This window comes from Eublepharis macularius, chromosome 9 (genome assembly GCF_028583425.1).
Source record: "Eublepharis macularius isolate TG4126 chromosome 9, MPM_Emac_v1.0, whole genome shotgun sequence".
NCBI classification, from domain to species: domain Eukaryota; kingdom Metazoa; phylum Chordata; class Lepidosauria; order Squamata; family Eublepharidae; genus Eublepharis; species Eublepharis macularius.
In genome coordinates this window covers 70784908-70803041 of record NC_072798.1, presented here as the reverse complement: position 1 = coordinate 70803041, position 18134 = coordinate 70784908, and the positions used below count along the sequence as shown (strand labels likewise).

The following is an 18134-nucleotide window of genomic DNA, read 5'->3' as shown; positions in this document are numbered from 1 at the left end:
CTCCCCCTGACATCACTTATTCTAGCTGTTTTGGACCCAATCCTGGCCATTCAGGGCCAAAATTGGGCCCAAAATGGGCTGAAAAGGGACCCAAAATGGTCAGGATCAGGCCGCTGATGAGCAGGAGAGTGATCCACCACTCGTCAGAGGCCCAATCCAGGCTGTTTTGGCCCCAATCCAGGCCAAAACGGGCCCAAAATGGCCGAGAGTCAGGTGGGCAGGGCCACCTGACATGTGACCTCTTTCGGGAACTGCCAGAACTGCGTTCCTGTGCGTTCCCCCTCAAAATGAGCCCAGCATTTACTGCTCATACGACCCTCATAAGCATTCAGGAAGGTGGTTATGTCTGTCATGCAACATGGATAAGAGTATACCCTGGCAGCATTCAAGACAGCATTCAAGTTCCAGTGGCCTGGAACTTCAATCTTAACTCTTTTTAAAAAGAAAAATACAAATTCATTTTTGCTTAATTTCAATAGCAATCCTTTCTTGTTCAAGGTGCTTAAGATTGCACTTATTACATCCAATAGGTCCCACTGAATTCTGTTCATTTTAAGTCATAGGTTTGATATCAGGGCTAAGCATACTGCTTTAGCAAAATGAGACTCCCTTTTCTGGAGATCTTTGGATGCAGCAGAGAGAAGGGATCCAGATTCAAATGATCCATAAACACACACATCCTCAACATGATTGGCTACATGATTACCAGTGCCATCCAAAGCAGAGTTACACCTTTCTCTGTGTGTGTGTGTGTGTGTGCGCGCGCGCGTGCGTGCACACGCGCCATCAAGTTGCCTCCGATCTATGGCGACCCTATGAATGAAAGACCTCCAAAACATCCTATCATTAACAGATTTGCTCAGATCTTGCAAACTGGAGGCCGTCACTTCTTTTATTCAGTCAAGCCATCTCATTTTAGGTCTTCCTCTTTTCCTACTGGCTTCTACTTTTCCTAGCATTATTGACTTTTCCAGACAATCCTGTCTTTTCATGATGTGACCAAAGTACAATAGCCTCAGTTTTGTCATTTTAGTTTCTAGGGAGAATTCAGGCTTAATTTGATCTGGTACCCACTTATATGTCTTTTTGGCTGTCCAAGGTATCCACAAAACTCTCCTTCAGCACTACATTTCTAATGAATGACACCTTTCTAAGCCCATTGAAGGTGAGGGTCTTAAAAGAGTATAACTCAGTTAGGGATTGCACAGTACATTATGGAGGGCAAACAAAGCTAGTTCCGGAATTAGTTTAATTTGCCTACAGTGACATCATCACATAGCCAAATCTTATTGGCTGTGTGGATGCTGCTAGATAAAAGAGCTATTTTTTTTCAAACAAAAAAATGGTGCCAGATGAAATGAATCTGCAAACAACCAGCTAAAAACCAGGGCCAAAATATTTTTGGAGGTTTTTTTTAAACTCTGATGTTTTGCAACATTTTCCACTCTAGAAGTCATTCAAGCAGCATGACCTGAAGCGAGGCATAGCAGGATGATACTGGGAGCAAGACAGTATGGGGCGAAATGCTTCTGTTAGGTTTACAACCTTTTTTTTGTCATGTTTCTGTGTCTATATGATAGCTTCATGACTCATGATTATATGCTTTGTGGATATTTGATAGCTTCATGATTATATGTTTTGTGGATACTCGAGATACTGTAGTTTTCCTACAGCATGGAATTGAACAAGCAGTGATGAGAGCACCTGTCTCAAGTTAACAAGTTCATACTTGAAATCAGCCTCTGATTTTTGTTTAGAATTTTCAGCATGTAAATCAAAGGATGAAGGATAATCCCATAAAACTGCCTTATATCATCAGACTATTAGTCCCTCTACCTCAATATTGTCAACTCTAATTTACGTGGATCACCAAGTTCTCAGGCACAGAAAGTTCTCTACCTGAGAGCTAGTTAACCTCCCTGCTATTTAAGATTGCTCCACCGTGTACACTGACACCGTTTGAGAGAAAAGTAGTACTTCAAGTTTGGAACACCTTGAGTCACTATACACGAGACATCTTACACGAGAATGCTCAAGTGTAGGGAGACACAATGTTAGTAGGGAAGAGTAGTTTAAAAACTCAAAGGCTCTGTCAGGCGAAGAAGAAATTAACAAACCCTCTGAGGAGTAATCTTCGCTGGCTCTGTAGAGAGGTAAACTACTTTTCCTGGCTAACATTGTGTTTCTTTGCACTTGAATGTTCTTGTGCAAGATGTCTCTTGTAGAGAGAATTAGTTTTAAAGTTTTAGAGGTCTCGGAAAAACATGGGTACTTACCAAAGCAATATATTAACCAATTTTTGTAGGTTGTGTTCTGTTTGAGCTGGTATGTTTGGTTTTGGAAACCCTCAATAATATTGTTTCATTCTTTTTTTTTCAGACCGCTGCATTGCAGTTTTTATGCTATTAATTTAACCACTTGTAGAAGATGTATTATGTTGTGTATCTTACTTCTGTTTTATTGTTGTTAATTACTGTTATTCATTTTATTTTATTTATTGGCATTTTCAGGTTTTGTTGTAAGTCACTGTAAGTATATTTTATAAAGAGACAGCTATGGAATAAACTTAAACAATTCTACTTATTTGATTTATTTATTCAATTTAAACAACTGGAAGAGAGTGATCAAACAAAATATATTCTCTGTTACTAAGCAATGACCGTGTCCTAATGGAAAGGGACTGAACAGTTCCTAAAACATCAGAGGCTTCTGATTAATATCTTTCATCTCAGAATAAGTGAATTAGTAAACAATACCTGGGTTATCTATGGAGCAAAACCCAAATTATCCCAGATAGCTAAGGGAATCAGCTAAAGTGCACAGCTGAAATACATTAAAAGATCTTAATAGGACTGTTATGACAAGATTATAACCTTGACCTAGCAATCACAGGATCATCTGTGTATAAAAGAATTAACTTTTATAGTTGGCTTGCTGGGTCTAGAGTGGATTTTTATCCCTAGGGATGACTAAGATATATGAAGGGTTGTATACCTAAAATTTTGGAACTTCTGTTTTCTTTCAGCATCAGTTTATAAGTAACTAGGTAATAAATCAGACCTGAGTCAGGTTTCACTAGCTGAGTTGTTTGTTTTAACTTACTAGTGATTTTGGCCTGCTGCAAAGTGCAGGAGTGCTCTTGGGGGGGAGGGGGGGAATGCGATGATGTCATTCCCACTAGTGACGTCATTGTGTTGCCCCAGGAGCATGCCTGGGAGGCCCGTTCCTGTGTCTTCCTCCCCCACTGGCCAGGTAAGTGGAGGCGGGGGGCAGAGGGTGAAAGTGGGGATCCCCCATCCCCACTGGGAGAATGAGATCCCTATTTCATACCTCATTCAGAACTGTGTCCTCATTGTCACAAGGCAAGGGGCCTTGGGGGGGGGGGGGCCTGTCCAAGAAAAGTATCCCTGCCCAGGAGTACTCTACCCACACAATCCTGCCATCCCAGCCAGTGGCTTAAGCCACTTAGGCAGGTGGCAGTCAGAGCAGAAATGAAATCCTCTCAAATATATTTCTGTGTGATGGCTGCTTCCATCAACAATTTGTTTGTATGGATGGTTTAAAAAAGGAGTTGGCAGGCACCGTCATGCAGTTTCTCTAAGCTGCCTTAAAATGCCAGACTAATGTTTTGCAGTTCCAAGGTGGTCCTTTATTTGTTTTTTTTTTAAGTAAAAGTAAATTCCTGAAAGCAAGTAGGGATTGTCCTTAAAGCATGTCACCACCTTGTTACCCTTTCCTCTTCTCATTTTGTTGCGTTTTAACCAATTTTGATCCCCCTTTGTCATAATTTTTATTCCCCTCCCAGCACACCTTGTGTTGCCATCATCTGATTACCACTGATTTTCAGATGACAGAGATCAGTTCCTCTCCCTTGGAGAAAATATCTTCCTTGAGGGTTGTTCTGAGATGCCTCCCCTCTCCCCTCCAACTCACCAGGAATTTCCCAACCTGGAGCTGGCAACCCTTATGGACCCAGTTGCCTCCACCGAGTCACTTCACTGCCCTAAAACATGCAGGCCTGGACTCTTGTGTTTTCAAGTAGCCGTGCAGACAATACCAGAGTTCCGTAACTGTGTTCTGCCTCCCTGGCCTTGTACAGTGGAATGATATAGCCCTTGCTATTTCAGATGAAATCCATTCTAGAGATCATAACATCTATATTATTTATGGCCTAATGTAATGGTGATTATGTGGAGGAACACACTGTAATTTTGTGATAGACTGTCACTGGCAGAACAAACCTACTTGCAGTCTTTTCCACAGCTGCAAACAAGCCTTTGTGTATTCATTTCTTCTGGGCAATCAAACTGCAGAATTCATTTCCATTTTGATCATATCTTTTTACATTTCTTTAGAGCTGGACTATGCAATGCTTTAGTAATCAGGATAAAAATCAGGTAGCTTCGCAATTGTTCAATACTAATGTTGTACATGGCACTTCACTATAACATACATAAAAATGATGTTTCAAGAACTGTATGTGAAATTTCCATTAGAACCTAAGTTTATTTGGCCAAAAAAAGGCACAACTGCTTAAGTGCCAAAAAGATCATGATTTGTTAAGGAAAAAATGGCACTCATAAATGTTTGTGGAGGACTGGAATGCTACAGTTAACGGCTAATATTCACTAGTGTGCTGTTATCTAAGCTCTAACATTTGCGAATTCAAAAGTGCCTGACGCAATGTGTGCCACAAAGGCACACACAGATGCTCTTTGTGTGAAGTAAAGGCTGACCATTCTTTTCCCTTCAGTGATATCCACAGTCAGCAGCAAAATATAAAGAATACTTGATGGGGGTGGGGGAGGTGTCATGCTATCTCATTGAAGCATTGAAGAAAAGGTCTGGTACAATCCTCAGTAAGCAAACTAACTAGAAATATGCATTGAGCATCCAGACAGAGATAAGGGCATAGGAGGCACTGTCCCATGGTTCAATTCCCCCCCTCCCCATATCTTTATTTTTTTGTCTGAGTTTTTTTTTCAAAATGAGTAGAATTCATATCCTGCCCAGGCTTTATGTTTCTGAATTGGTTGGGTAACTGTTATATATAACAATTGCATAAATTGTTTTTGGTGTCATTTTTGCTAGAAAGAAGGGCCATGATCCAGGAAAATTATGCATTTTAAGTCTAACTGATAAATGTAAGCATTAAGAATGTGTTCCACATCTTTCCATCACTCAGAATAAAGAGCTTTTCATTGCGTTTTATGCGACACAAGTTGCGTTTTAAACTCAGAGGAACTTTTTAAGAACCACTTGTGATGAGAGGGGGTTTTGAAGATGATGACAAATGGTCCACTGGGCCTTTGCAACTCTTCTACATTCCTGAAGGGACTCATAGGATCACATCCATACCTTTCAAACATGTGTTCCTCTTTCAATACTGCAAGATTTCACTTGAACTCTACTCATTTGGATCTTTGAACATCTGATGACTCTACTCTTCGTACACTCAATAACTATTAAAGCAGATCCCCGTGGTGCAGAGTGGTAAGCGGCAGTACTGCAGCCCAAGCTCTGCTCACAACCTGAGTTTGATCCTGGTGGCCGCCGAGATCAAGTAGCTGGCTCAAGGTTGACTCAGCCTTCCATCCTTCTGAGGTCGGTAAAATGAGTACCCAGTTTCCTGGGGGTAGAGTGTAGATGACTGGGGAAGGCAATGGCAAACCACCCCGTAACAAAAGTCTGCCAAGAAAACGTCGTGATGCGACGTTCCTCCATGGGTCAGTAATGACTCGGTGCTTGCACAGGGGACTACCTTTACCTTACCTAACTATTAAAGTATGGAGTCTGAACTGGTATCAGATAACATGAAAGTTCTATATGTGATGTTGCAGGTGCAAATACACATCTGGATGCACATCATCATGTGTATTGCACGATACTCTTCTGAGCCCTATTAAATCACTGGGGACCCATTTATATGAACAGGGATGTGTGCCCACATCACTAAATATGATCTGCTGTCTTCAACTATAGCTAGACTGAGACCACTGGCATGCATACTGAACATTATTGATTTTGATCAAGGTAGCCACCTGTCTGGTTTTAACCTATTTGTTCTTTTTTATTGCTGTTTTTGCTTTCTGGTTAGCTTGTTTCTACAAAGCTTTCTTTGAACACTACTCAGCAAGAAAGATGAAGAATTGGAACCAGGGCAGATTGGAAAGTTAAAAAGGAGTAGAAGCAAGCCAAGTGACCCCTGTAGCAATACAAAGCTAGCATTCAGGGAGGGGGGCACTCAGTTCTGACCGAGCCAGAAGTGCCAATGATGGACATTGAGTCACCCATTGCTCCCTCCCATTAAGGTTGCCAACTCTGGATTGGGAAATTCCTGGAGATTGGGGGGATGGAGCCTGGGAAGGGCAGGGTTTTTTTGCAGGGGAGGCATAGATTCCACACTCCAAAGTAGCCATTTTCTCCAAGAAAATTGGTTTCTTTTTTATATTTTTACTTTATTTGAAAATAAAAAATAAAAAGAAGCCTCATACATAATATAAATAAATATATGACAACATACGCATCTATAAAAAGTTTACAAATATATTAAAATAAGTCCATCCACCATTGCCATCTATATGCCATACGTTCGAATACAGATAAAGTCATAATGTCCTCCACTGAATTATGTGAGGTGGGCATTTGTCTCTCCAATGTCGTAATAAAAGTCTTTTAGCTACAGTAAGTGTATGGAGGGTCCATTTTCATTGACCATCAGTTAGATTCCAGGATACAGGTAGGTAATTTAAAAGTACTAGGTAGTCTAGAGATTAGCTGTAATTCTGAGAGCTCTCCATGCCCCACCTGGAAGTTGACAACCCTACTTCCTGCATTGGCAGGAGCTATCTGGTGAGATGATACCAATCATTGTTATCAGTGAAGAGTCCAGTCCCAGGGGCCCGGTGGCATTGGCACAGCTACTGGGGCTGGCTCTGCTTGCTCCTGGCCCCCCTCCAGCTCCTTAATCTGGAGGTCCCCCAGGAACATTAAATGCCTGTGCAGTCAATACTCAAGAGCACCTCACCTTCAAGTAAGGATGGACTGACTATCACAAGCTTGCTGTGGCAATGTGACCATCACATTTTAGTTTCATTAGTTTGTCTCTCACGAAAAATTAACTTAAGTCTTTATTTTTACTCCCATTTTCTGCAACCTTGCACCAATTTTTTCCCATTGATATTGTTAGGAGAGAAAATCTAATGCTGCCCCTTCCTCAGGTTTCAGAGGGGGACAAGCCAAAAAGAAACCTGAGAAAGGGACAAGGGTCTCAGGTCAGGGATCTGTTTACCCTTTGCTCTTCACTACCCTGGCAATGTACATTGAGTTGTAGATTGCTTTTCTCAGGACTTCCTCCTTATGACAACTCATCTTCTCTTTGTTCCAATCTCGATTTTTTTCTTCAACATCTTGCACCACGCATGCAGGACTTGTACTGCTGTCCACTGGTGAGATCTCCTCTTTCCTAACAAGTATGGAGTTCCTACAATAAAGAACTCTTATTATTTTTCTAAACCTTAACGCTCTGAGTGTAAGTTTGTTTTCTTGCTCCCACGCAAACCCAGCCACGCAAGCTTCTACACCCCACATTTCTCTGCAAACTATGCAACTCTGATAATAAAATATCCACATTTCCTAGTTAGATTTGCATGTTAATTGTGCACAATTTTGTATAAATTCTGTATAAAGTGCCGACATGTGGTATGGCATATCACAGGCATATAAATTACATGAAATGCTGTAAAAGATAATGACAGGAAAAATCAATGACAAGAAAAATCAAGGTAGCCTGAAACTGATGACGATATCAACATATGGTAATGTTTTTATCTGTATTGCAACCTTTATTATAAGCTACCTTGAAGAAAGGCAGAGTATAAATATTTTGAACAGACTAATAAAGATGAGATCAAAAAGAAACTGAAATGATCATACCAGCTCATCTATACTTCTTAAATTTAGATTATTTTAAATTTAAAGTAAGACGGGTATATATGGAAGACCTTAGCATAATATCATGTCATTTCAGGCCTTCTTTGTTATGTGCTTATGTGAGGCTCAACTTACTAAAAACCTTCAGATAGTCTGAGAGTCCTTTTTAGCTCTTTAATTGCATATACCTTCTTCCAGGCTAATTAATGAAAGTTACCAATAGCTTCCCCCCACCCCCACCCCCTGTATCAGAACATGGCAGAATAGTCACTTATTCAAAATTTGGCCAGTGTGTTCTTGATAAATGTGAAGTGACATTTTGCCAATGTCTTTTGTAGACATGTATAAAAGAATCAGCTGATCTATAAAACTATCCCACCAGGGCAGAGTGAAAAAGACAATAGTCATCCCTAGAGCAAAGTTGAGCTAAATAAGTGGTTCACACATCTTGCTCACAAGAGATGAAAGAGGATGGTTCTAAGCTTATTGTATATTTGACCACAGACAAGGAATTTTCATGATCAAAGGGTAACATAATAATGGAGCCTAATGAAGGCAATGTGATCCATACACAACTTTAAAGGTTTTTAGACATCTAAAAATTGAAATAGTCCACACTGAAGAAGAATTAGAAGACCAAAAAAAACCCCTATGTTCCTTAACACATAATGAGAAGTAGGGGGTAGAGCTGTTTGTATAAAACATCGGTGTGCATCAAAAGTGTACTTTAGAGAAAACAATTGAAATGTAAAAAGATTCTGCTGTCCTGTGATACAGCCAGACAATACTTTTTAAAAGGGCCAGACTATAAATGTGGTAGTGACCTGAATAAAAACTTCACTAATTTCCACATATCAGCAGGATAGGAAATGAGTCTGATGGTCTTAATCCAATTCCCAGTGGACTGAAGTCCAGAGCATTAAAACTTCTCCACTACAATTAGTACTAATTGGCAACTTTTTGGCAGTCTCTTGATAAAGGCCGAAGACTAAATGAGCACGGTGACTGAGCCATTCATTCATTCATGCTAGATGTGATCTCTTCAAATAAGGTTGAGGCAGATTATAGAGCGATACAGAGATGTTTGTATTGCTACGCTCTAAATCATACTTAATGTCTTGAGCAAAGAACAGTTTTCAGAGATGTCATGATGACATCTTGCTGAACTGACAATAATGTTTTAGCAAAATGTTTAAGAGAACATAAGATAGGAGGGATAAACACTTTAAACAAGAAGTTTGTGGGTGTGGAGGGGTCCAAACTGAAATGCCAGGGTTTTGGGGGGCGGGGGGGGGAGTCGATTATATTGTGTGAAATGGCCAATTTTTAATAAAAAGTGTTTTGTGTCTGCTTGATGATCCAGAATCCAAGTTGAGTATCAACAGGTGGGGTGTTTCCTAAGACAATTCTTTTCTAAAATAGATGGCTCTACCTCACTATCTTGATAATGCATTAATACTGATGGAATTAACCTTGTTAGTTAGTTAATTTTAATTTTAACTATTTATATGATGGCCTTTCTTCCAAGGAGCATATCAACTGTACATTTAAGGTGGTTAACATGCATTTAAAGTGAGGTCTTCTTTGTTTTAATAGATTCCATTGTTATCATAACTAACTGGGCCATTCTGAAACTACTGATTAGAAAACTTTAAATTATAATAAGAATGACCTCTTTGGCAGGATTGTGCTTATCAGCTTTTCCAGTTTGCATGCATCCCTTTACAGGGTGGTCTTGATTGCTTGCAGCACAGGGTTTTGTTGTGATTTTTTTTTAACAAGGACATTTTAACCTCTCTGAGCACACTTGCTATATTTCTTGGCTTTCCATGACAGACCATCCAAACACCATCCACATTCACTGGGAGAAGAACACATTTTTCTGCTTCTCCCCAACCTTGGTAGACTGCTTACAGTGAGTAGGTAGAAGACTTCATACAGATTTTTAAAACAGTTCTTGTCTTACCTGTTCCACATCACTAAAGGTATATGTGGGATTGGACAAAGAGAAGAATTGTTTGAGAATGAATAAGACACCTGCTTCAAACTACTAATTAACCACAGGATAAAAGAGGGGACCCCTAAAAGCAGCTTGATGAATACTAAATACGCTCCTGAAGGGACAGAATTCTGAAATTAGCCTGTTCAAGAACGTGTAAAAGCCAGGTGTTTTTCATGCAAGGGCATTGCAACAACTCCTCCCATGATTCTTTGTGGGATCCCAGTCAGGGCTTTTTTTCAGCTGGAATGTGGTGGAACGGAGTTCCAGAATCTCTTGAAAATGGTCACATGGCCGGTGGCCCCTCCCCCTGATTTCCAGACAGAGGGGAGTTTAGCTTGTCCTCCACGCCAGGCGTGGAGGGCAATCTAAACTCCCCCCTGTCTGGATATCAGGGGGAGGGGCCACCGGCCATATGACCATTTTCTCCGAGGGCAACCCACTGAGTTCCACCACCTCTTTTCCCAGAAAAAAGCCCTGGTCTCAGTTATATTGCAATGTCTCAAAAACCAATTTCTACTTTGTTCTGCAAGTGCAGAATTAATCTTGCTGTCTGCTTGTTCGTGGGACATATGTTCAATGGGACATACGTATGTGCATTTTGCAGTCTTGGACACAACCATCCACAGTAATGTCCACCACCTCTTGACAACAACAGTAGCTCTTTGCTTGCTTGCATGTCTCTCACCACTTGCTGTGACATCGTATATCAGTAGGTATTCTCTTTTTGGAAGTTTGGATGTCACCTGTGCATAGTATAAAAGAATTCCTTTATGCAACCTGGAGATATCTACACTGTATAAATGTTAGTCCCTGGTAGTTATGGGATCTTTTGCTTTGTCCATTTTGAATACTCATTTTTTTCATCTTTAAAAAAATAATATTTTTTACATAATATATTAATACAACAAAAGGTAGACTTTCACATAGTTCAGCTGTGCCGATCTTCTTCTCTAAGTCACATTTCCTGAAATTGCTTGGAAGAACAATTGAATTTTTGGCATGATATTTTGTTATCCAATCATGCACAAGAGTGCAGAGGGGGAAATTGAGATAGTGGGGTCAAAAGGACCAAAATACAAGAAATTCAGAAAGATCACAGAAGTTTCATATTCAGAGCCAGTGTGTTTCTGAATATCAGTTACATGGCAGGGCAACAGTTGCTGGGGGCATATTGTGTACTGAGCCTGGAGCTCAGAATGATTGCATCCCAGAGTGATTTCAGCCAAAACAATACTCTTTATTGCAAGCCAGAACAGATGACAGTAGACACTACTCACTAGACACTCACACTAACAAGCTGAACAGAAGCCCTCATTATATACACAGAAACCTCACCCCAATAATAGCCAGCAACCAATAAGAACGTGTATTTTAGAATGCCATCATTTGCATAAACTATATACAATGTAGTGTGCAGGCAGGCCACTGATTGATCTTTATTTGAGAGGACTGATTGGCTGCTGCCCCCGGAAAGTAACCAATGAAGATGCATATGAATGTACCCAATGAGAGTTAAGTGCAGGCAATGTAACCAATGAGAATGAAGTGTGTTAGAAACCTTGACATGTTATGGAGCTCAACACAATGCATAACATTTAATATGATATGGTAGAGGCTTTGTCCGGCCTAACTCAGCCCAATACACAACAGGGGGCTTCCACGCCCTACTCGTGTGCCTTCTGAATGCATTCAGAGGCTTACTGTGGGTAAAAGGATACTGGACTAAATGGACCATTGGTCTGATCCAACAGGGTTCTCTTTACATACTTACAGTCTTTTAGCCCCAAATGTTCACATGTTCACTTAACAGCAACAGCAACACTTCATATATCTAATATGATGTATTTTGGTCTACATATTCTTATGCTGCAATAAAGTTTTAAAACTACTTTTTCAACTGCCACAAGATCTCTTTTGCCATCTCAGCTTTTCATTCATAAAATGTACGCGTCCTGTCAGCATTTAGGAGCATCAACATTTTCAACACAGTGAATGAGTGACAAAGAATTAGGGACGACAGGTAAATTTTCTTCTTTCCTTACAGACAGAAGAAACAATTAACTCTAGAGGGACTTTGAAACATTAACTCATTTGAAGTGGGATGACAAAAAAAAATTAAAACATACCATCAATAGAGTCTGTGTAAAGAACTTTCACATTCGTCATGTTTCCTGGTAAGTAAAGTTTTTTTTGCTTCTGCAAATACTTCATATGGTTTAAAATGAAAATGTAGTTTTCCAGGTTTAAAATATAGAACTTTCTTAAAAGTAAATAAATTCTGACATTCTTTATTTTTAATTATTAAAAGTTCTGGGTAAGAAAAGATAAAATAAACAAGAGAGAGAGATTTCTCTGGTTTTCCCTTCCACCTATTTTGTTAACATTTCAGGAAAAATGTTATCAGATCAAATAAGCTCCCACTATATAGTATACTATGTATCAACAGCTGCGCTTGTAAGCCATCTCACTGAAACAACATTAGGCTGGAATAGCTATTAGTTAATAATAGCCCTGGAGAGAAAGATGTTTGCAACATTTCCTGGGAGGTTTTTTTGCTCCCCTTGTTGAGCCTCGAAACAATCTGAACTATTCTATAAACTTTAAATAGGTTGTATTATTACACAGTGAACTATTCAAGGATGATGATCCGAGATCATTTTCATTCTATCTAGATCTGCTTCTTTACACCATGGCTTGGATGCAAACCTGTACTTACACAAGCGGATGCAAACCTGTAGTCACGCAAGTAAGCCATTGTGTCTTGGGGAATATATTTTCAGGGACAGGCTGAACTAAGAGGCCTTACCACGGCTGCTGTAATTTGGGCAAATCTATCCTCACTCCAAACCCGACCAGTGATTACACCAGCTTTGCTTATCTTCACCTGCAAATGCAATGTGCTGAGCAGGGGTCAGTTCGTAGAAAAAGAGCTGGAGGAACGCATTAGCATAACTCATTAGCATAACTTATTAGCATATGCCACGTCCCTTGACATCACTAGAAGTGTGTCGTTAGCATGACTGATTTGCGTATGCCACACCCCCTGACATCACCTATCCTGGCTGTTTTGGACCCAATCTTGGCCATTCAGGGCCGAAATTGGGCCCAAAATGGCAAAAAGGGGCTGAAAATGGCCGAAAAGGGGCCCAAAATGGTCAGGATCAGGCTGCTGCTCAGTGGGAGAGTCATCAACCATTCATCAGAGGCCTGATCCGGGCCGTTTCGACCCCAATCCAGGCTGAAACGGGCCCAAAATGGCCGAGAGTCAGGTGGGCAGGGCCACCTGACATGTGACCTCTTTGGGGAACTGCCAGAACTGCATTCCAGCACGTTCCCCCTCGAAATGAGCCCTGGTGCTGAGAGGTGCCGGCCTTCATCCCCCTTCCCTAGTGCCCTGTAAGCCACTACCAGGTTTAGGGTGATGCCATTCAGTACCAAGGGCACCTTTCCCCAGGGCAACAATCCTCCATCACGCCCAATGCCTCAGGGGGCTTGCCAATTCTCCCTACCTATCTTGGGTAACCCACCCCACTCTAACTAATCTAGTTATGGCCGAAACATTCAATTGACCAAAATCATTTCAATCTAGCCCCTCCGAGACATCATGAAGCAGGCAAAAATGGTTTCCCCCCTCCCCAAGAGCCAGTCAGGGGGAACCAGCTTGACCCTGAAGTTACCAAAAACAATCTGGCTTGGCCCTGAAGTGACCAGTTAATCCCATGAAGTCCCCAAGGAGGGCTGGTGGATCAGCAGCTTGTGGCAAATTTATTTTATTTATTTTAATATTTTACTTTATTTATAATCCACCCTTCTCAATGGGGACCCAAAGCAGCTTATATCTCCTATGTGGGGTGGGTGGAGCTCTCTTAAGTAGTCTCCCATAACTCTCCCCCAATTTTCTGGCATGTCTCCAGCCCTGCCTATCCTAGGGTTGCCAGCCTCCAGGTGGTGACTGGAGATCTCCCAGAATTACAACTGGGACAGATCAGTTTCCCTGGAGAAAATGGTTGCTTTGGAGAGTGGACTCTATGGCATTATACCATTCTGAGGCCCCTCCCCTCCACAAACCCTGCCCTCTCCAGGCTCCACCCCCTCAAATCTCCAGGAATTTCCGAATTTGGACCTTACAACCCTAGCTCATCCTTCCCAGGGCCTCATTTGAACAGGAAATAGACACAGAGCAATTAGATGATGGCTATAGTGCCATGAATGCTTTTTAAACCACTGAGCCTTTCACACCGCAGCCCTCTGTAGGCCATTCCTGAGGGTCCTCTGACCCTCAAAAAAGGCTTTTCAGAGGGCATGGGGGCGCTAACAGAAAAAGGAAGGCAGGAGTGCTAGTTCTGTGGGTCAAGCTCTTTTCATGGTTTCTTGAATTTAAGCCATTTTTTCTCTGTACACCAGAACAGCCCTGATGGTCCCTAGATGATCCTTGACTAGAGGGGGAAATCTGATGTAATCATGAAGATTGTCACTAGACACATCTGTGTGGCCCACTTCGCAAGTTATGTTTATCCACAGAAGCCCAAGGATAATCAGGAACGCTTGTGCTTACCCAGAGCTGTTGGGGGCATCTTGCCAGCAGCACCATAGCTCAGCTGGGCTCCCCCATCTTGTGGGAAAGTATAAAGAGTGGGTGGGGTCAGAGCTGTGAGCAAACTGAAGGGCAAAAGCCAGAGCGTCATTGAGTGAGCTGCCCCTGGGTTCAGAACCTGCCCCAGGGTGTATTCTGAGGGTTTTGTTCTGTTTGTTAATTGTATTTTACTTATTTAAAGTGTTTGTTTAAATCAGTTATTGTTGTGAGTTCTTGTTTTGGGGAGAAAAGCAGGATGTTACCTAAACAATCAAATCAATAGATAAAGTATTGTGTGAACTGGCCCATAGACATAAGAAGCTATAAATCTGTTCCCTCAGAGTGAAAAGGATCCTCAGTTATCCCCAGCTATGATGGAAAAGCCTACCATATGTCTGCAGGAGAATTCAGAATGTCCTGCATTAGTGATTTAAAATAATTTGGTAGCTGTCTCAATCTGGTTCCAAAGGAACAAATGACCACGGGGCTGATTAATTTCAGGTTGTGAATGTACCCGTATGCTCCAAATCCAGAATGCAATGACTTTCTCTTGCAAATGTCAATACAGTTCTTTCTTGTTTGCTACACATTTCTCTGAGCAATAGCATGGGGACACACATTTTTAGGGAAGGGATTCAGAAACAGAATAACAGTTTTTACTATGAGCAATGTAACTGCATTCTCCCTCTTTCCAGTTGCTTTGTTAACAATATATATTTATTTACTAACTTGATTCATACCCTACCTTTCCTCCCAATGGAGACCCACAGTGGCTTACATCACTGTCCTCTCCTTTGTTTTATCTTCACAACAACCCTGTGAAGTAGGCTGTGACGAGTGTGTGTAACTGGCTGAAGCTTCCATGGTAGAGTAGGGATTTGAACCTGAGTCTCCCAGATCTTAGTAACCGCTGCACCACGTGGTCTCACAGCGCAAACTGTTAATTTGTAGGAATATCCATTTTGAGATGTAGAAGAATGGCTTCCTTGTCTTCCCCTTCTACATTTGTAATTTCTATAGAGGGATAATTCTTCAACTACTTTTAATGAAGTATTCACATTTGGACCAGTGATTACTTGACTGACTTGCTGCTAAATGTATGATGCAATTGAATAGCATTGTGGCGTCAGACCGACAGACCACAGAATATTAAGATGGTGATGTGAAAATTTTTTTGTTTGTAGCTTGTGCTAAAATATGCCTGTGATGAAGCAATAATGAGAAATGGGATGCGATAAAATTTGCTAGCTGAACCCGTAGGCGTGACCTTCCACAGCTTCACAGTCTTGGCGTGACAACCTGAACAACTTGAACTTTACAGTCTCTCTGCTCCATAGAGTTGGCTTCTGGGCTATTTCTAGCTTCAATGTTATTAAAAGAGTGCTTGTGCACCGCTGAAAAGGAACTCCTTGAGAATGAATTAACTTGTGTTGAATCATTCTTTCCACCATTTGAAATTGATTATAGATTGTATATGAATTTTGTATAGCTATTGTATTATGAGTGACTTGTAACATTTTGTAAATATTTTGATACACTTTTGCACTTTATAAAATTGTTAAAAATTTGTTACAAAAAACTATTTTGTTGACTGTAGGGCTTTTTGCCTGTTTTGTTTCCCCTGGGAATAGTTTGTTGGTTTTTCAGTCTTCCAGTTATGGACAGGCTGAACTGAAGATACATGTGTAAGCAGTCAGGGAACTACTTCATTCTATTGGAATCACTATGACAACTGACCTGGGCTGTTTCCACACGCTGTTAAAGAGACGGCCCACTCAGTGAACTCTGATGGGTTTTTTTCACTCACTCCATACGTCTCCAATTTCAAAGCAGAAGCAGGCAGTTTGGCTTTCGTTTTTTCAGCATCTTTTAGCCAGCACAGGAAAGAGTGGGAAATCCCGTTCTCAGAAAAGATGCTGAACAAACAGAAGCCAAACTGCTTGCTTCTGCTTTGAAATCAGAGAGGTATGGAGTGAGTGAAAAAAACCTGCCAGAGTTCTGTGAGTGGGCTGTCTCTTTAACAGCGCTTGGAAACAGCTCAGATCACTTTGTATGGGCTCGATAGTCAGCTTCCTTTTCTTGCTTGTTCCCTCCACTTGAATTTTTGACACTCCTCCACTCAATGACATAAATAAATGACTTAAATGAATAAATAATTAGGAAGCGCTGTTTAGTCACTTGACTAATCCTCTTTTAGATGGGTGAAATAGCCCAGGAGCATGTATGAAATCATGTGTCTATTGCAGTGTCTTAAAAAATAGCATTTAAACAGTAACTGGAAGAGATACCCCAATGGGAAAGGCTCATCCATGAAAATAGACAGGTGCTAATGAACTTCCATATACCATTTTGGAAACTTACACATTTTAAATGCATTATTTTAGATCATGACCCATATAACCAACAACTGGTTCAGTGTGCCTAAGAGGACTTTAGACTTCTGTTTCTAAAACAGTATCTTTACGTACTGTTGAAAGTGTGGGTAAAGAGGAACAGAAGTTAGCACAAATCATTTAGCTTTGATTTTAAGAATCTACTCCTTCTACTTCTAATGTTTGATCTTTGACCAGCTAACAACAACATTTTCCATTTAAAACATATAAAGGAAATTTATATAGACTGTCCAACACAAGGAACTTGTATGAGATACAAACTTTGAGTTCAGTTTGTCCTTTAAATAACAAAAGGCAGATTTTGTTCTCAGTGTGATTCATGTTAGTCTCAAACATTAGTGATTTTTTTCCTCAGTGAGATTTGAAAAAAGGAAAAAGGAAAATCAATGATATTTGAAAAAAGGGAAATCAATAAATGATGGTGAACTTCTTCACAAAGGGGAATGTCTTTTGTCTATATTTTTTAAGTTTCTGTTTCACAGAATCACAGAGTTGGAAGGGGCCATACAGACCTTCTAGTCCTACCCCCTGCCCAATGTAGGATGAGCCTAAAGCATCTCTGACAAATATTCATCCAGCCTCTTCTTGAAAACTGCCAGTGAAGGGCAGCTCACCACCTCCCTAGGCAGCTGATTCCACCTTTGAACTACTGACCATGAAAAAGTTTTCCCTAATATCCAGCCGGTACCTTTCTGCATGTAATTTAAGCCCATTGCTTCAAGTCCTATCCTCTGCTGCCAAGTGGAACAGCTCCTTGCCCTCCTCCAAATGACAGCCTTTCAAATATTTAAGGAGAGCAATCATGTCCCCCCTCAATCTCCTCTTCTCAAAACTAAACATTCCCAAGGCCCTCCGCCTTTCCTCGTACGGTTCAGTCTCTCAGTCTCCTCAGTTTCATTTAAATCCAGATGATAAACCAGGTGAATTATAATTTTCTGGAAACGGTTTAGGTTTGCTCCCCCTTCCAGCAACCACAAGGATGCTTTGATATACACTCAGTGTTCCAGGTGATACTACTGAATGACTATGCATTCCACTGCAATCACTTGATGGTTCTTAGCAAAGCATAAATCTCTTTTTCATAGCTTAATGGTATTATTGTCGTCATTCTTAGACGGCAAGCCTATCTGTCAGTAATTCTCAAGAGGGACTTCATGAATAAGATAAGAGGATAAATTCCTTACTATTTCCCTTTATTCATGCCTACAGCTAAGACAGTGATTCTGTCTGTGAA

At 40.8% G+C, this 18134-nt stretch overlaps 1 long non-coding RNA gene across 1 annotated transcript; it reads left to right on the top strand.

Moving 5' to 3' along the window:
* The first annotated feature begins 12040 nt into the window (after window positions 1–12040).
* On the top strand, window positions 12041–16296 carry LOC129335383 (uncharacterized). The gene is made up of 3 exons (XR_008597604.1): window positions 12041–12108; window positions 12607–12680; window positions 15692–16296. It is a non-coding gene; the product is annotated as an uncharacterized LOC129335383 (long non-coding RNA).
* Window positions 16297–18134: the final 1838 nt, after the last annotated feature.